This window comes from Staurois parvus, unplaced genomic scaffold (assembly GCF_062004578.1).
Source record: "Staurois parvus isolate SC_StPar_1 unplaced genomic scaffold, SC_StPar_1.0 ptg000264l, whole genome shotgun sequence".
Taxonomy (NCBI): Eukaryota; Metazoa; Chordata; class Amphibia; order Anura; family Ranidae; genus Staurois; species Staurois parvus.
Genome location: NW_028318060.1, coordinates 11,769,176 through 11,790,271, shown reverse-complemented (window position 1 = coordinate 11,790,271; position 21,096 = coordinate 11,769,176). Strand labels below are relative to the sequence as shown.

Genomic DNA, 21,096 nt, shown 5'->3' with positions numbered 1-21,096 from the left:
ACATGAGACAGTACAGTAACAATACAGTGCGAAACACGAGGGGTTGGAGGGCCCTGCTCCTTGGAGCTTGCAATCTAGGAGGCAGGGGATAGTGGTACAGGACTAGAAGCTATGTTGTTCAGTAGGTCGTGGATGGAGGTGAGCTTGTTGCAAACCGATCGGGCATTCAGAAGTGCACACGAAACGGGGGGGGTGGTTTTGGGGAGCAGAGGAACAGGTACTAGGTTGAGGGGGTTGCGGCAGGAGGTGGAGGTGGGAGGGTGCCTTGTAGGTGGGCGAGGTGGTGGAGGGCCAGGGTTTGGGGAGATGTCCCCGGCAGTAAGGAGAAGGGTAAGAAAGGTGGCATGAGAGCGGGATGTGCAGGAGCGTGTAAGTCTACCAGTAGAGGTGTTTGGGTCAGTGGGAGAGTGGAGCATTAGAAGGAGGTCATGGGTGCCGTAGAGGGGGGAAGGAAGCAGTGAGGGCGCAATGAACAGATATTTGGGAGGAGCAGAGGGATATAGAGAAGAGATTTTGGGAACGGAGGAGAGGAGTATGAGGAGGAGGAGTGGAGGAGGCATTTTAGGGAGGTAAATGGAGTGGCAGACAGGTGTGGTGGGAAGCTTGCTTGCAGATAGTCTAGCGTGCAGTGGCGTATCTCATCGCTGGGTCTTCAGGTAGCTAGAGTTCTCGTGCCTAGGAGCAGGATGGGTAGAGTTCAGGTCGATAGGTTGTAGCCGGGGGTAATCAAGCTGCGAGTATCAGTTTGTGAAAGTCTGGTTTGAGGGGTGAGGTTTGGTTTGCGGAGATGAAGGGTGGTCATCAGCAGCGGAGGTGGTTTCCAGGTGGTGGAGATGAAGGCTGGTCGTCAGCAGCGGAGGTGTTTTCAAGGTGGTGGAGATGGGGTGTAGAGAAGTTTGTGAGAGGTGGAGTTGATCGATCGATCAACTTGGGGACATTCAACTTGCCCATACATGGTCTGAATCTCTGCCGGTCCCTGCTGAACCAGCCGAGATTGTAATCGTCTATGGTTGGCTTTAGACTTATCTATGATCGGTTTATGCTGATCAAGACAACTTCTTTGACAAGAGATTTGACCATTATGACCACCAAAGCTGCCAATCATCTACATCAGGTAGGGAACAGTGTAACGGTGTTCAGCAACCACATATTTAGTCTTTACGATTTGAGTGGAAACTATTGAGAAAGTTGACCGCAGCTCAGACTCATTTCGATTACGGTCAGGGTAGGCTTAAATCAAGTTTTCCCTGGTTATAATCTGTTAGAGTACCTTACTGCTCTTAAAATGTTAATAAAAAGAAAGTCTTTAATTTGTAAAAAACATTTTACACTACTGAAAATAATTTGGTTAGAGCAAATATAAGTCAGTAAATAATCAGCAGCTTCCAACATGCTTTGCTAGTCACAGAGCCAGTGTGCGTAAAACTATTTTTCCTTCCACTAAATACGTCTGTCATTTACCAAAACGTGCTGACAATAATTACATTTCTTTCTACATCTATGAATTTCATATTAATCGGAAGCACAAAAACTTTTTTACAGTTCATCTCAGGACAAGAAATGAGAATGCATCTGTGATATCACAAGGGAACTTGTCTGGGAGGAATACATGGAAGCATCTAACAAACATCAACAATCGGGAAGTAAAAATAACAAGACTACATTTGAATTAGGAAAAGGATCAAGCTGTCTCGTGCTGGATTTCCAAAATCAGAACCAAATCGTGCATTAAATACATTAGACCATTTTATCCTAGCTTCTGAAATAAGTATTGTTTGTGTTGCCTGACCAACCATACTGGAAAATTACGGATTGGAAATATTTGAATAGCATTGGCTGCTGTTGGGCAACATAGCTAGCTGTTATTTCAACCACAAAGAGGGAGATTTACTAAAACTGGAGCAATCAGAATCTGGTGCATTTAATTATTTTAAAAAAGTTGCCTTTAATATCCCTTTAAGCTTGGCAATAAAACCTGGAAGCTGACTGGTAGTAGCCAATCAGTTTCTAACTTTATCTTGTTCAATTAAAGTGTTTCTAAAAGCTGAAGGTTTTTTGTTTACCGTCATGCGATCTCTGTATGAAGGTAAAAAACCTTTGTGTGTGCAGCAGCCCCCCAAACACTTACCCATTGTGATCCAGCGATGTGCACAAGAGCCTCGGCTCTCCGGGGACTCGATCTCATCATTGGCTGACACAGCAGCAGAAGCCATTGGCTCCCATTGTTGTTAATCACAGCCAGTGAGCCAATAAGGAAAGAGAGGAAGTGGGGTGTGTAAATGGACACGCAGAGCAGCGGCTTGGGAGCAAGCCTGCTTGGGTGCCCCTCACAGCAAGCTGCTTTCTCTGGGGGCACTTGGCAGGAGGGAGGAGCCAGGAGCGCCAGTGGGGTACCTGAGAAGAGGAGGATTGGGCTGATCTGTGGTAAAACCACTGCACAGAGCATTTGGCATGTTTGTTATTTTTAATTATTTAAAAAAAATTGCCTTTCATATCCCTTTAAGCTTTGGTAATAAAACCTGGAAGCTGACTGGTTTCTATACACAGCTACACCAGATTTTGCACAATGCAGTTTTAGTAAATAACCCAGAGTGAGAATGTACTATCAACAGTTTTCTGTCTTACAGATTTAGTATACTCATTATTGACATAAGATACCTTCAGTACTTTTTTAATGATAAGGTGTCATAACCTACTATAAAGCACTGAGCATTTATGCAGGCATGGAATTAAATCACTCCTTGTTTCTCTATTTCTTAAACACACATGCAAACAACAGTGAAAAGTGAACTGTTAATAAGGCACTTAGAATACATGCAATACCTGTTCTCAATCCACCAGCTAAGGATAAAGCAAGGGACTAGAATACAAAAGCAACTGTGACAGCTCTTTGGAGTAGTTGGAGTAGTTCTCAGCCCGAGAAGCACTCAGAAACTGACATTTGTAAGAATCTGAATAAACTGTTCTAACAGTACAACCTTACATCTCAGGGATTGATATGTGCGCTGGTATTCTCTTTGTGTCGAAGCAGAAATATCAGACAGTAAGGCTGGCAACAAGGCTGACCTGTCTACTTACAAAGCTCAAAAATGACGACCAACAACCTGTCCAGGTTGCTGGAGGTAAAACTGCCAATTATCAAAGCCTGTTCCTCACATGTATACCAGACAGCAGCTTTAGTAGAAGACAGATTTTTGTGTGTCTATTAGCAGCACAGAACTCAGACAGGAGACAAGGTGATCTGACAGCCTGACAGTTCTGCTCTGCTGAGGAGACAAGGAGTAAATCATAAAAGAAACAAAAAAAATCTGCTGGTTCTTGAAAAAAGTAAGACTGCACTATTTTACAGCTATAGATATTAAAGGCACATATATATATATACACACATACAAAACAATCTAGCATTTTTTAAATGAATAAAGTATCTCAGTCTGCCTTTGTAACACGTCAGTGCACATAGACATGAACATTCAAACAAGGAGCAGGGGCAGCACTGTAAGCCAATCAGGTTTTGCCGCATTGCACAGTGCTGCCAATCAAAGTTGATTGAAGGATAGAGCACACGGGTAAGCTCATCACAGAGATGAGTCTAAAAGAATAATAGAGCAATTAAAACTAGAAAATCTACAATTTCTGGGGAAATTGTGTGAAGTGTTCTTGCCTCCACCAGTAGCCTACAACTGGAGTGGGCAGAGTAACTGGGTGGAGTGGCTTGTCACTCAGCTGCCTGTTCACTCACCGGAGTTCCTATGGCAACTCACTCTACAGCAAGGGCAGAGAAGAGTGGTTAAAAACAAACTGCTCCAACTTGCTCACTTCACTGGCGGTTGCCATCTTCAAACGGTTGTAGTTTAAAAATTATAAATCCTACACCGAGCTTTATTTTGTGAGAATCACAAGACCCAGACCTACATTTTGATGCATAGTATGTCTCTGAAATATTAAAAATGAAGGCACAGTCGCAGTTTAGGTATTGCCCTTCAAATTTGAGGTGGCTAGAGTGGAGTTTCAATGAATATCAATGGGTGGCGTGAATTGCAAAGAAATGGACATATTGTGAAAACTATCAGGACTATGGCTTAGCCGTGGACATTTTTAGTGGCAGCAGGGATAGCTGAACGTTTTGATAAAAGATTTGTGTAGGTGGGCTTGAAAATGAGGGAGTGATGGCAGTTTAGAAATCATGTCCTGATTTTTCAGCTCCACTCTAGCTTTTGTCAGCTCCCACTCTAGTTTTGAACATTCCGCCATTCATTCCTATGGGACCAATTTCACCACAAAAACGCCGATATTTCGTGAACCATTTGGCAAAACGTTCCACAAAGTAATAGCACACCAATCGGGAACAATCCGCATGTTTCAGTATATTACGGTCTATGTAGTATAAAAACTGTGGGAGGAGTTAGGGTGGTAAATTTGGCTATAATAATAAGAATATATATGTGAGATAACAGTAAGTGGTCTTGCCATGCAAGAACAATTAATAACCTAAAGTGAAAACAGCAAGATCTTTTTGTTTGGCATCGCCATTTTTGTGATACCGCAGTCTTCATTGGGGCTGCAAAAATGACTACATGCTTTCATTGTTGCTGATCAGTACCACATTCAGTTAGTATGTTCAAAATATTTGGATACTGACCCATTAGATTCTGAGAAGCCACAAATGAATTTAGCCAGAAAGCTTGATTTCTCTGGTTGGGCAGATTTCCAGTAGCCAGGAGCCTCACATGGAAACCTACGACGAAAGCAAAGATCGTGCCATACCACTAGTCCATGATGGAAGTGCTTTCATTCACAGACTTTGATCCAGGTCATCTTGTCTGTGAATAAAAGTGGTTGTAAACTTCAGACATGAAATATGAACAAAGCATAATCCTCTAAGTGTGCTTAAGTGGGGCAAGTACACACTATAGTGTCAATTTTGTCTGATCCTTCAGTCCTCTGCTATCGGAATGAATCACTTCTGACAAATTTTCCTGACACCAAAAGGGAAAAAGTGAAGGGGAGGGAGCTCCAGTTGATTGTCATCCTCAGCTCTGTTCCTGTGAGTTGTGTAAAGGGGGAGTGTCCCTTCCCTCCAATCAACTGTCAGAGCTCCCTTCACTTAGCTTTGAAGTGTGTAATTTCAGCTCTCCATCCCCTTTTTTCTGATAGCGCAGACAAACTTTATAAATTCTGTACTTTGAATGGTTGTAGAGAAGAGAAGACTGTAACTGTATATAAATAGACCAGGGGCGGACTGACCATTCGAGCACTCAGGCGCTGCCCGAGGGCCTGGGGTCAGTAGGGGGCCCCATGAGATGCCCCTGGTACCTTTCATTGGCTTTTTCATAGGCTTTTTTGGGTGTGGGCAAGGATACAGGGGCCCCATGATCCCCTATTGCTTGGGGTCCCCATGAGTTGTCAGTCCGCCCCTGAAATAGACACAACTTATGCAGGAGGATTTGTTTCATCTCAGTGTATAACCTGAGGCCAGTCACTTCACTGGGTATATGTAAAGGTTTACAACCCCTTTAAAACAGACTTTTGTTTTGGCCTCTAAAGAACATATTTACAACTCTTAAAGGCTATGACAATTTTTGACTCTTGCTGGCTTGTAGAATTAAATGCTAGTTTATTAATTTTAGGGATTTCAATAAGAATTTCAATCTCCACTTTAGTGAAGTTAAGCAAATATAAAAAGAAAAACAAGAAGAGCCTTGAGGGCCCGGCTCAACCAGTCCAATTGGAAATGAGATAGCTACAGATACAGTTTACTGAAGGATAACAATTATAAGAGACTTGAAAACAAGTCCAACTATATGGGGCACAGGAAGGCATATTAATTACAGACAAGTATGTCTCTAAATGCTCAGAAAGTCTTCCAAGGCTAGCAAAATGGGGTGTAGCGAGTCGGAGTCCAGATGCTATAGGGGAAGTAATGTACTTTGAACAGGGCAGCTTATGGGAAGATATAGCTATAAAAAATAAAGGGACAGGCAAAGAGGCAGATAATTCCAAAAAGGGATCCAACCAAAACACAGTTTATGTCAAGGGAAGGGAAAGTGTGGGAGACAAGAACAAAACTAAGAAGAGCAAGAAGAAAGGGTGGGGGAAGAAGTAGGGGGAAAAAAAGGGGTGGGGTGGGATTAGGAGAGAAAGAAGGTTGCATAAGAACGGGAATCCCTTTGCACCTACCTCTTCACCCCACTCCAGGTCATGGAAAGTGCAGGATTTCAATCTCTACTTTTAACTGGCTCCCCCACATAACACTATATTGTCCATTTTCTTAGAGTATTCATATTACAGAAAAATGCTGAAGGAGAACAAGACATCTCATTTGTTTGTAAACTGCAAAACGAGGTCCCTATGCTTAAAGTCTCCAACAGAATATAGAGAAAGAAGAGGTATAGCTGCACAAGCCCCCAATAAATTAAAGATAAAAAAGAGGTCTTCCCTTCTTCTACTTCTGGGAGTCCAAAAGATAAATAATAAAGAGAAGACAGTAAGCAATTCAACTCACAGGCACCCACAAAAATTAGATTTGACAGTTTTGGGTTGACTCACCATTAAATTGTAAGCCCATGTAAAATAAGCTTTCTGATATAAAAAAAAAAGCTACTGACAGAACAATAAAATGAGTCCCAGTGCATGATCAATACTAAAAATATTTGTTTTATATATTAAGCTGCTTGGTAGTAAAAAAAATCAGCTACTTGGGCTGAGGAAAAGGCTCATGTCATGTCAATTACTCTCAAAGTGATTACTTTTGGGATGAAAGCAACTAAAGTTTACTGGGCCCCTTTGGAACACCAATTCTATGCCAACAGGTTGTAGTATGGGGTACAAGCTAACCAGCCTTTCACTAACGGCAAACCAATCAGTATGCCAGGTGTGCCAGGCTGGCATATCTGCTGGGGCTAGGAATCATTTAAATATAAAAATCAAGCTCCAAGAAAATCTATTGATAATTTGTGCAAATCTGGGTCAGATCACAATCTGTGCTCATCAATTTCTGCTGTTGATAGGTTTAATAAACAAATTTGATATTTGATGCAATGCAGCAGAACTGTGAGAACTAGCAAAAGAAATCTCAGAAGAAACGAGAGCTGTGGGAATTGCAAATTAACATACAGAGAGCTGCTAATCAGCATTCTATTACATCTAACTCAAGCAGACAAACTGAACTGATGGTCTGCCAACAGTTTCTTTGCTCAGTGCAATTGTCCTAATTTAGTTGCCAGTTATCTGCTGAAGGTTGCAGAAATGATGAGTCAAAACAATCTTCTGTCATAAGAAATACAATGTGAGGATACAAAAGTCAAAGAATAAAAACACTGTACAACGTTTTACAAATTATTAGTTGCCAATTTGCCATTTCTCATACTTTGCCAATACAAGTTCTCTTACTTCTTGAGCCGAGGAAAACTCACAGTGCTATTTGAAAGTACAGCAAGTAGCTAACAGCCATACACTTGAACAAACTGCAGGGCTCACAAACTATGGCAAAAATGTGTGTGAAATGATTCAAGTCCCATTAGTCCATTAACCACTTGCCAACAGGCACTTTTACCCCCTTCCTGCCCAGGCCAATGTTCAGCATTCAGCACTGTCGCACTGTGACAATTGCGCGGTCATGCAACACTGTACCCAAACAACATTTCTATCATTTTTGTAAATCAGGAATAGCTTTTTTTGGTGGTATTTAACCACCACTGGGTTTTTTCTTTTTTGCTAAACAAACTAAAAAAAGACAGAAAATTTTGATGGGCATTGCCAGGCATCATTTGTGGGCATTGACAGGCATGACTGATGGGCACTGAAAGGAAGTACTCATATATGGCACTGATAGGCGGCACTGATTGGAACTGTTAGGCAGCATTGACAGGCGGCACTGAAAGGCAGCTCTGATGGGTACTGATATGTGGCATTGATGTGCACTGAAGGGCACTGGTATGTGGCATTGATGAGCAATGACAGGTGGCACTGATGGGGCTACACTAATCATTAGTGCCCTGATGATCAGTGTAGAAGTCTCCTCTTAGGAATGCAGCTTACCGGCTCTCCTCACGAGCTGTCAGCGTGAGGAGAGGACTGCCGATAACCCGCATTTCCTTGTTTAGAGGCGATCAGCTGTGATTGGACACAGCTGATCACATGACAGAACCGACGTCATCGTCTTTTTACTCTGATCGGTGATCCTGGGACACAGCAAACCACCGATCGCCGCGCCGAGGGTGCACATGTGCAGTTAAGAGTGGGAGGACGTCATATGATGTCCTCCCAGAATTGGAGAACCACCGCCTGTTCGTCATTTCCTTACATGGCGGGCGGGAGGCAGTTAAACAATAATGAGTAAAAAGGTACATGCAGTGATAATTAGTCCATTATTCCATAAGGAGAAACCTATTCTCAAAACATGGCATTTTCTTCCTCCAGATGATACCTCCACCTATACCTCAATGATCCCTGGTTTCCATGGCCTGATACCCTGATCAGACATAACATTATGACCACTGACAGGTAAAATGAATAACACTGATTACCTTGTTATAATGGCATCAAAAATTGGGTGGACTATATTAGGCAGCAAGTGAACATGTTGTCTCTGAAGCTGATGTGTTGAAAGCAGAAAAAAAACGGGCAGACGTAAGCATTTGAGAAACTTTGACAAGGGCCAAATTGTAATGGCTAGGAGACGGTCACAGCATTTCCAAAACTGCAGCTCTTGTGGGATTTTTCCAGTGTGCAGTAGTCAGGACCTAGCAAAAGTGGTCCAAGGAAGAAAAAACAGCTAACCAGCAACAAGGTCATGGGCAGCCAAGGCTCACTGATACATCTGGAGAGCGAAAGCTGGTCTTTGTAGTCCAATCCAACAGAAGAGCTGCTGTAATTCAAACTGCAGAAAATGTTCATGCTGTTTCCGTTAGAAAGGTGTCAGAACATACAGTGCAAAGCAGTTTGTTGTGTATGGGGTTGTGTAACCGCAGACCAGTCAGGGTGCCCATGTTGAGCCGTGTCAAATGCACCTACAATGGGCACACAAGCATCAGAACTGGACCACAGAGCAATAGAAGAAGGTGGCCTGGTTCGATGAATACAGGAATTGTTTCAGGAACACAACGAGTTTAAGGTGTGGCCTCAAAATTCTCCAGATCTCAATCCAAGTGAGCACCTGTTAGATGTGCTGGAAAAACAAGTCCAATTTATTCAGGCCCCCACCTCACAACTTTTTTTTTCAGCCTTCAGCAGTGTAGTGCACAACAATAAATCACTAAAAGTGAGCAAAAAAACATATATGAACATAAAAAAAAAAACTGCACTTAGTGTGGGTCCCCTACCAAAGAAGAAGGACCTCTCCCTAATCCTCTGGGGCACAAGAATCCTGACGGGGGTAAAGCACACTCAGGTCCACCTAGCCAAAAGGACCAGCAGATCCCGCTTCTTATGATCAGCCGAAGCCAAGCAACAAGACATGGGTGGAAGGAACCTAATGGCCACACATCCCCCCCCCCCCCCCGGGTAGTTTTTCTGAGTGAAAAACATATATCTAAGTTGAGAATGGCACAAGTGACAGTGCAGGTTCATTGGTTAGGTCTTGTTGTCTGGCAATAAAAGGCCTCTCAGCTAAAAGGTCTCGCCCTTAATGGGTCGTTTAAAAAAAGCACAGGTATCAAGGCTTAGTGCTGTTTCACACAGTGGAGTCCCACACCCATAGCCCTACTACAGCACCCCCAGGATGCCACTTCTAGGAAGCATTTGACACCGCAGTCTCTCTCCTTCTCCTTTTTAGCACAGTTAGTTCAGGAGGCACTGGGCCCTTGGAATCCTTCACCAGGGAATTAATCTGGTCTCTGCTGTCTGGGGATATTCCAGTTTCTGTTCCCATGGGATGAATCTCTCAGGGCCACTATCATACCATCAGGGATACTACACAGCCACACTTTCCAGTCTAAGGCCAGAATGACGGTGAAGCACTCCCAGTGTACACTGATAAGAGCAGACACCATACTTAATCTTAGCCAAAAGGCCATCTTACAGGATTTAAAGAATCTGCTACTGACAGCTTGGTGTCAGATACCACAGCATACCTTCAGAGGTCTAGATGGACTTGAGACTTTGCCTTATTGACACTCACACTGCCCATTTTTGGGACATCACAGGGATAGAAATTGATGGAAAATGTCGAAGAGAGAAATTTATACCTGACAAAAATTTAAACCCATCGACTTAATGGATTTCCCAAAACAGTTACTTTTGATGCATGTTGTGAATGCCAACTGTGCTTTTTCTCTCAACCAAACTGTTAAGCCATTAAATGGTTCATGTCATAACTGATCACATGCAGCACCATGCCAACTACAGGTCAGAGGCTACAGATCAGAGTCCCAGAATCAAAAGCATTTGATTGTAGGTATTCTTTAAGTTGAAATACTCATAATATTTAAAGCGGTAGTAAACTACATCCAAAAAAACAAAAAATCTCCTGCAAGGTAAAGTCATAATGTGCTAGTATGCATCGCATACTAGCACATTATTTAGAACTTACCTTAAAATGAAGCCCTGCAGCAGCATGCTGTCATCTTCATCTAGTCTTCCTTCCGGGTTCGTGAGCTCCGGCCATCTGACTGGTCATGATAACGTCACTCCCGCACATGTGGACAGGAGTCTGGGGACACAGCACAGTGCTCTGAAGGAACAGCATGGGTATGTGTGGATCCTTCAGAGCGAATGTGTCGGTTCTATTAAAAAAATAAAACAAAACAGAATATCTCCTAAAATGGTGCATGTTTAGGAGATACTCATTTTACCTACAGGTAAGCTTTATTATAAGCTTACCTGTACGTAAAAATTAACAAAGTGGCTTTACTACCATTTTAAAAGTGTTCTTTTATCCCACAGTATCCCATAGCTTGTATATATAATAAAAGTAAAAAATATACCCTTTGAGAGATTAGAAATAAACACACGTACGCATTCCATCATAAGACAACCGATCATAAGACAACAAACACACTTGTATGCATTCCATCTAAATACATTTGTCTACAAAAATCCTTAATTTCAATGCAGTTTTGAAATAATAAAACCTTAGAAAGGTCAGATTATCCCAGTCATATGCAACAAGTAACAACCTAAATCCTTTTGCACAAAATCTGCATTGAAATTAAACTGGCCAGAACACAAAACCTGAGTATAGCAGTATTTAAAAGGGTCTATTTTACAAGATATCAAATGCAAGGACACATCTTTCAGAAAAAGAATAGACTCTAGTTGTCATGCAAATCAGTTTACATTAACCATACACAATAGCCCATTTTATTGCCTTCATGAATAAAAGGATTTAAGTGTTATAATTTGAGGGTTACACTAATGAGCCTATATGTATAAGCAGAAACATTTTATAGATATGTAATGCCTCATTTACCATTGACACCCCCTGAATCATAGAAAGCCATAGAGACTTTGTATACTATCAGTGGAGGGCAAATCAGTACATTTTAAGCCACTCATTAAGAAACACTATTTTATGGATCTCTTTTGTAATATCATGGATGAACTACACTGACCTAAAATGAATATGTAGTGATATCTGGGTAATGGAGGTAAGTTCCTTCATTACCTGACAGCAACATAATAGGATATATTACATCTGCAAACAATGCAGAGCGAGCAATCTCTAATAAAGCATGCAGGCACTTTTGTGCATACAGATGCAGAGGCAATTACTAAACCACTATTTTGTTCCTGGCCCCAAAGGCACACATGCCATATATGTAACACTCTATACTGACCAACTAGAAAATATAAAGACAAAATGTCAGGAATCTGTAACCCCTTTGTCAGGCTGAAATCTCACAAAGCAATCCCATTGTTGAATAGTTTTGGCAGATCTACTAAGGTAATCATATCTCAGAACCAAATGATAATTAAAACTTTTTACATTTTACAATTACTTAGGCCAGCTTGGCTTAAACAAACTGTGCAAATGCCACCTCCATGTAGCCAGTAATTTATTATTGTAGCCCATGACTCATACAGGATGCGGCATCCTCTTCCAGTAGGTGCTCTAGCAACTTCGGTGTACTAAATTGATTTGCTTGCTTCGGCACCTCTGCTGATGTCAATTATCCCAGCCATCAAAGCCAGCCACAGATGGAACAAAATTCAGCTGGTTCAGCAGGAACCGGTTAAATTTCGATCCATCGATGGGCTGGCTCGTTGTACTGAAGCCAATTCATCATTAAGCTTCAGTACAACCAGTCTGTCGGGTATTTTTTAGGCTAGTCACTGCCAGTGGCTATAGCTGCTAGCAGGGATCATTTTATTCTGCTTGTGGGGAAGGCCCCTCGGGCTCCCTGCTGGAAAAATACCATAGTGATGTGGAAGGGATTCCACCATCAACACTTACTGTTGACGGGGAAATCAAGCAATTTCTTTCCTTCAACCCATGGTTGAAGGGAAGGATATAGCATAATGTATGACCTGCCCAAGTGATAAAATAATGGAAGATTTCCCACCTACAGAGATCTCTGCTTTATAGAAGCAAAGTCTTGCAATAATTTGGCAATAACCAACCTGCAGTCCTATGAGATGAGCGATGTGAATATCTCAGAAGACTGCAGGAAGCTGAGGGTACAGTATGTCAATGAGAAGGCCTCATTTATACTTGAGTTTGGAAGGGGGCAGTAAAAATTAGTGCCGAGTCACATTTTTCCCACCCACCAACTGCTCCCTCTTACAGGGGATTCAACTGAATGGGGGCGTCCCACAACTGTCCTACAACCATATGTAATGCACATAGTTGGGGCACGCTGGTGTGAGGTTTCAGGGGTTAAAACAGGTGGAAATGAGAAGATAAAACAGAGTGGGGGACCAATCTTTAAAGCAGAACTTCCCCTTTTGGGTGGAACTCCACTTTGACCACTGTGCTGCCCACATGAGGCCTTCCTCCAGTGCACCAATTAAGAAAAAAACTTATTACACCTGAATTTCTGAGAGTTACTATATATGTATAATTGGCTTCAATATATGTGACTGTTCTTAAAATGGAACTATACCAAAAAACAAAAATGCTATATAATTCATTCTTAAAATTCAAAACAAACTCCATCCATCTAGGACTCCATGCTTTATTTTGGTGAGAAATCATTTTGAAAAACACCTCATGGCATTTCTGGCAGTGGCCATCTTGAGTAAGGACAGATGATTACTGTAGCAGTTACTTCCTGGAATCCATCTGTCCTTAGCTCAGGCATTGGCTGAGCAAGGAACCCTCCCTGCCCTCCTGAAGACTCCTGGGATGTATGACATCATTTGCCTAGACATGGAAACCAGGAAGTAAATAAATAAAAAAGGTTAAAACAAAATAAGTAAATATGATATACTTTCCTATCTATTTACGAATGCTAGCAGCATAATGATTAGAAATAGTCCATGATTATTGACAGTGAAGTTCTGCTTTAACTCTGTAGAAAGTTTTTTTTTAATTTCAATGTTTTTATTATGACAACAGAAATTACGAATAGTGATGCAAAGTCGTCAGTGGGTTTTATTTTTTTACAGCTTACATCTAGCACAGAAACTTTGAGTTAAACATCACAAGTTCTGTCCTTTGAACATATTTGCCTCGGGTAGCAGTAGAGTCAAAAGCAGGTTATACAAAGCCTGAGGATGTGAATGACCTGGAAAGGAGGGAGGTGGAGACCAAACCGTAGCATTGGGGAGTGCGGTACAGCAGGAGCTCAACCTCCCATGGCATAAAAATAAGAAAGCTTGGCAAGTGTCAAAAGAAGACTTACTACCAGAAGAACATACACACCATATATATGAGAGAAAGATCATGCATAGCAACAGGTCTGCACTAGGAATATACTATGGACATTTCAAATAGAACCCTCACAAGGATATGACTAACTCTGTTTAACAATACAAACCTGATATTTAAGGGCCTGGACAAAGACTGTAATGATTTTAAGGCAATTGTATTTTTATTACTTAAATGTTTATAAAATCTTGTATATTTTTCATTAATTCTCTGAATCCTTTCACACAGACAGCTTCCATGACAGTTTGTTTTGAATACTAGAATTAAGAAAGCCTAGCACCACCTGCTCACTTCATGTCTCCAACTAAAAATCTATGGGGGGGCTGTATAATTTAGCAAGAGGAAGGGGGATATGCAACTCTAGTTCCAGTTTTGTGTATGTGATGAATAGACCGAAATAGTAGGAAATGAAAATACACAGACTATTCACAGCAAAGCACTAAATTACTCTGCAGAAATGGTGACAAATTGGTTCGAACATTTTACCTGTTAAATGTAATCAGGAAATAAGGAGAGGTAAACGCAAATGGTCATGGCTACCTGAATATTAATAACCTAAACATAGTTACACATTTAAAATTTTAGTCTTGAACATAAAACATATACTTAAAGCGGAGTTCTATCCAAAAGGGGAAGTTCCGCTTTAATGCTTTGTCCCCCGCTCCCCATTAAGCATTGACACCTTTGGGGAGCGGGTACCCGAATTTGACATGTACCCACTTCCTCTGCGATCACCTAGGCAATCGGAATCAGAAGTTGTCCTCCCTCCCCAACCAGCTGGAAATCCGCTTTAAAGTGGTACTAAACCCTGGACTCTGCATCCACTATATCTGGTCTCCCAAAGTACACACAACATAAAAATGTGCAATTATTTTAGTAAATATAAACTGCTAAATACCTTTTTTCATCAGAAGTTAGAGCAGTCTTGTGGCTTCTATCAGTGTCCAGCCCAGCACTAGCTAAAGCTTGCAGGAGGAGTTTTCATTCTGTTCCAGGAGGATGGAAATCCCCTGACCTCTGTCTGGACAGTGCTGATTGGCCCTGTGCTGATCACATGCACTCTGCCAAGAAAAAAAAACCCTCTCTAGCAATACACACTAAACTAAGCATGTACATGCCTACAGTTCAGTCTGGACATAAGTGGTGGTCACTTGAAAAAGGGGAGGAACAGATAAGAAAGTATCAAACAGCCTTTTTACACAATGCAGAGGATTAACCCCTTAGGTTCCACTGTGAGTATAACAAGCATACTTTACTGCATATAAAGACTGATTTTACTGTTGTGGGTTTAGTAACACTTTAAAATGGTACTAAAATATTAAACTTTTTTGATTTAAAGTGTAACTAAACCCACAATAGCAAAATCAGTCTGTATATGCGGTAAAAGATGCTTGTTATACTCACTGTGGAACGTAACGGGTTAATCCTCTGCATTGTGTAAAAAGGATGTTTGATCCCATCATCTGTGATCCTCCGCTTCCTCTACTGTCCCCAATCTATTTCCTGACAGAACAGAGCTTTGGGGGCAAGCTGCACATGTTGTTTGGTGTGTATTGCTAGACAGTTTTTGTTTTTCTTGGACGAGTGCATGTGATCAGCACAGGGCCAATCAGTGCTGTCTGAACAGAAGGTCAGGGGTTCTGCAGCCTCACAGGACAGTCAGGGGAGAATGAAATTTTCTCCTACAAGCCTTAACCAGTGCTCTGCTGGACACTGATAGAAGTCACAAGACTGTTCTAACTGCTCTTGGGTATAGATATGTTTAGGCTCAACCTCTGTGTAAACTTCTAGAAAAGCAGTCAGCAAAAAATTTGATTTCTGATTATTCACAATCTACAGTTGCATTAGCTGGAAGAAGCAACATTGTATTTATTTGCCAGAAACATACCAGTTCATGGATTTAAAAACATTGTTTTGATACTCTATAATTGATATACAAGCCATCTGAGTTATCAGATTGTCAATCATGTCCTGCTCATTGATTTCTTGATATTAACATTTGTTTATGGAATTATGAAGACAATTTAAGCAATAAGATGTCTGATTTTCCTGATTACCTGCTCAGGATACAACATTGCAGACATCATACAGGGCTGTGTTCAGATGCCCTCTACACTGCAGATATCTCACAGGTAGATTCCCTGGACTGTGTTTAGGAGTCAAAAATAAAAATCTTATTAGCTGACCTCCAAGAGAAATTGTGAACATTTGTCCAGAACTGTAATTGTGCTGTTTATTGTCTCTTCCATCATAGATCAGGCTATAAACAAGCCACCCATGTGGTTAATTCAGTATATAATTTCATTATTTTTATCATCCTAGCAATCTGGCCGATCAGGAGGAGGACTGAATGACAGGACTGCCAACAATCTGGTATTAATTATGGGCCTGCTTTAAACCATGAAAGCATGAAGGAAAATGAACCGCAATTATTGCTACTGCAGGCTCACAAAATAAGGACAAAAGAAAAGAAATATTACTAACTTGAACAAATAAGAGCAATTAAAGGCCAAACTACTGATTTCCATACTGTGTTCAGATCAGTCACTCCAAGGGTGCTAAAGACAAATGACTAACAGTTGTGATATGTGAACTAGAACGATACATGAAGAAAATCTAGGGAATTCACTAAGGTTCCTGCACCATTAATCCATCAATATATCAGAAGTGGTGTTTACCACATTAATTAAGCAGATAGACATGTTTTAGGTCTATCTGTGATTGTCTCCAGTACCATGTGATCACTGTGACCAATCACTGCGGTTACAGTAGTAAACAATTTCTGTCATTCATGATCACATCTCCCCTCCCCTCCCTCCTTCCCCTTTAGCTGTACGTGTGACTATGGTGAGAATAGGTAAAAAAAAATGGAAATAGTTAATTTTTTTTTTCATCCTGTCTCCAGAGCAAGCGCAGTGTAACTATGTTGATCAGTGTACAGCAATCATGTACAATGGCTGGCTGCTCTGATATCACTGTCAGTCAGTGCCTCATTGCCTCTGATCACCATTACAGTACAGTGTCTTCAGGCAGCACCAGTTACAGTGTCCCTGGTCACCACCACACCAGTCACAGTGTCCCTGGTCACCGCCACACCAGATGCCGTGTCCCTGGTCACCGCCACACCAGACGCCGTGTTCCTGGTCACCGCCACACCATTACCAGTGTCCCTGGTCACCGCCACACCAGTTGCTGTGTTCCTGGTCACCACCACACCAATACCAGTGTCCCTGGTCACCGCCACACCCACACCAGTCACAGTGTCCCTGGTCACCGCCACACCATTACCAGTGTCCCTGGTCACTGCCACACCAGTCACAGTGTCCCTGGTCACCGCCACACCAGTCACAGTGTCCCTGGTCACCGCCACACCAGACGCCGTGTCCCTGGTCACCGCCACACCAGACGCCGTGTCCCTGGTCACCGCCACACCAGACGCCGTGTCCCTGGTCACCGCCACACCAGACGCCGTGTCCCTGGTCACCGCCACACCAGACGCCGTGTCCCTGGTCACCGCCACACCAGACGCCGTGTCCCTGGTCACCGCCACACCAGGCGCCGTGTCCCTGGTCACCACCGCACCAGACGCCGTGTCCCTGGTCACCGCCGCACCAGACACAGCGTCCCTGGTCACCGCCACACTAGACACAGCGTCCCTGGTCACCGCCGCACCAGACACAGCGTCCCTGGTCACCGCCACACCAGACACAGCGTCCCTGGTCACCGCCACACCAGACACAGCGTCCCTGGTCACCGCCACACCAGACACAGCGTCCCTGGTCACCGCCACACCAGACACAGCGTCCCTGGTCACCGCCACACCAGACACAGCGTCCCTGGTCCACGCCACACCAGACACAGCGTCCCTGGTCCACGCCACACCAGACACAGCGTCCCTGGTCCACGCCACACCAGACACAGCGTCCCTGGTCCACGCCACACCAGACACAGCGTCCCTGGTCCACGCCACACCAGACCCAGCATCCCTGGTCCACGCCACACCAGACCCAGCGTCCCTGGTCACCGCCACACCAGACACAGTGTCCCTGGTCCACGCCACACCAGACACAGCGTTCCTGGTCACCGCCACACCAGACACAGCGTCCCTGGTCACAGCCACACCAGACACAGCGTCCCTGGTCACCGCCACACCAGACACAACGTCCCTGGTCAAGGCCACACCAGACACAGCGTCCCTGGTCAAGGCCACACCAGACACAGCGTCCCTGGTCACCGCCACACCAGACACAGTGTCCCTGGTCACCGCCACACCAGACACAGTGTCCCTGGTCACTGCCACACCACACAGTGTCCCTGGTCACTGCCACACCAAATCCAGTGTCCCTGGTCACCGCCACACTAGACCCAGTGTCCCTGGTCACTGCCACACCAGACCCAGTGCCCCTGGTCACTGCCACACCAGCGTCCCTGGTCACCGTGACAACAGACACAGTGTCCCTGGTCCACACCACACCAGACACAGTGTCCCTGGTCCACGCCAAACCAGACACAGTGTCCCTGGTCACCGCCACTTTAGTCAAGTGTTACCATAAGGACTAATTCACTGCTCTCTAATGAGCAGTCTGTGTTCAGATCGCTATTCAGAGAGCATTTGACAGGCAGTGAAAAGGTGTTGTATCACCTCCTCACCGCCTGCTTTAACCCCTGGGATCCCACAAAACCATCCCCATTCACTTGAATGGGTCATGATCTGTTGGCATACAGAGGGTATAATTCCTGCCACAGCTGCAAAACACTCCATTCATGGCATGTGTATTCCCCTGGTAGCTGCCTCTGCAGCTAAAGAGGGTAGCAATTCAGGGTGCTAAAACCATGGCTCAGCAGCAAGATTTTACCTCCCACCAACCTCACATGTGAATGAGCCCTATTATTGCAGCAAGCAACAGTGTCTCCCATCATCACCAGTCACAATGTCGCCAGACCAGCATAGCTTAAAGTGATCCTAAAAGTAATTTTTTTTTCTAAATTGAAATAATAAACATGTTATAGTCACCTGCTCTGTGTAGTGATAATGCACAGAGTGGCCCCAATTCCCTTCTTCTTGGGTCCCCCGCCAATGATCCTGGCTCCTCCTCTTCTTCGTGTGTCCCCATAGCAAGCCCTTATTTTAGTTTCTTTATTTTTACTTCCCTCCACCTAAAAGATTTCAGTTTGTTGTTCAACTGAGTTGTATAGTTTATAGGTTACATTAAAAGTGGAAAAAGTTCTGAAATGATTTATCTTTATCTCATTTTTTTGTACATCACAGAAACCTGACATTTTAACAGGGGTGTGTAGACCTTTTATATCCACTGTAATGGATTAATCCTCTGCACTGTGTAAAAACGCGGTTTGATCCCGATTTCTCTGATCCTCCCTTTCTTCCAGTGTCCCCCTCTTATCTCCTGATAAGACATATTGCATGGAGTCACTCTGCACATGCTCAGTTTGGTGTGTATTGCTAGAGAGGTTTTTGTTTTTTTGCCTTGGGAGAGTACATTTGATCAGCACAGGGCCAATCAGCATTGCCCAGACAGAGGTCAGGGGTTTTGCATCCTCAAAGAGCAAAATGAAAACTCCTCCTACATGCTTTAACCAGTGCTCTGCTGGACACTGATAGAAGTCACAAGACTGCTCTGCTGATGAGGAAAGTTATTTAGCAGTTTATATTTACTAAAATAATTGCATTTCCATGTTGTGTGTAATGTGGGAGACAGATATAGTGAATGCAGGGTCCTGGGTTTAGTAACACTAATCAGAAGGTCCATGTTGTAAATTTATAAGAGTTGTGCAGATATATGTTTGCTCTACTCTTTGTTAATGCCCCCCAATGAATCAACATGACAGAGGAACTTTGGTCACAAACCTTAAATTTGTTATATCTAAGTGTATCCCCTCTCTTATTCACCAGCTGCAAAGGGGATCCTGTGTGAGGTGCTTGATGATAATAATTTAGGATATTATAATTACAGTGAAAATATAATAATTACAGGTAAACCATATCCACTGATCTCCAGTGTTTCTATTTGTTTTGTGCTCTTTTATACCACCCTTTAAACTTGATCTTTTTGCAGAGAAATAAATGTAAGATGAAAGGTAAATGAAACTATACAAAGCCAGCAATAGTATTTCATTTTGTGTCCATGGGTGGACATAGCCTTGCTAGTGATACATGATCTAGGAATGATCATCTTACTATAACTGAGCACATCCTCAACACCGAAACAACAAATTAAAAAGTCAATTGAAGACAGAACTGTTACAAGCTGAAAAAAGCTGACAGGATCATATAACACAGGCTGCGACACAAACATGACAGGATAGCTACAAAACACTTTGCTTTAGGCATGGTTACATACGATATATAAAATATGTACGGTATGTATACTTCCATTTATATCAGCAAATATTCTGGAACTGTAGGGTCCTTTCACACGAGCGGTCCCTTTTTTTAATTCATTCAGTTATGTTGTTCCCAAGAAAAAATGGATCAGTTCACATCAGTTTTTCATCAGCTTGCATCAGTTTACATCCATTTTTCGTCCGTTTACATACTTTTACATTCATTTACATCCTTTTTCGTCTGTTACGATTTTTTTTAAACAGAAGAAAAAGGGGTTTGACAATTTGACAATTGCGCAATCATGCAATGCTGCACCCAAATTAAATTAAATATACGTCCTTTTTTCTCCACGAATTGAGATTTCTTTCAGTGGTATTTGATTGCCTGTGTGTTTTTTATTTTTGCGCTATAAACAAAAAAAGACCAACAATTTTGGAGGGAAAAAAAACAATATTTTTGACAAATTTAGGCCAAACTGTATGCTGCTACATGTCTTTGCTAAAAAAAAAAAAAAAAATCCCAATACGTGTAAATTAATTGGTTTACGTGAAAGTTATAGTGTTTTTTTTTTTCTTACTAGTAATGGCGGCAATCAGCAACTTATAGCAGGACTGCAGCGGGCATTCTAACACTAGGGGGAACACCAATACAGTAATCAGTGCTAATAAAAAGCACTGACACTGTACTAATGGCACTGGGCAGGAAGGGGTTAACACCTGTGGCGATCAAAGGGTTAACTGTGTGCTGTTTCACTATTTGGGCTGTGTGTGTGTGTTTCACCATAAGCACACTGCTTTGTATGGCTCTGCTATGCAGAGCCATGCAAAGCAGTGTGCAGGAGCTAACAAGGGAGAGATTTGTATTATTTAGCTACAGGTCTCTCCCCCAGCAAAGTTACTAGACGATCACCGGGTGCCGGCGAGTAATCACTGGTGAGGACCCAGTG

The 21,096-nt window shown here is 42.8% G+C and overlaps 1 protein-coding gene across 5 annotated transcripts in view; it reads right to left on the bottom strand.

Moving 5' to 3' along the window:
* MYO6 (myosin VI) overlaps positions 1-21,096 on the bottom strand; it is a 374,955-nt gene that overhangs the window by 283,003 nt on the left and 70,856 nt on the right. The gene's annotated exons all lie outside the window — the stretch shown is intronic.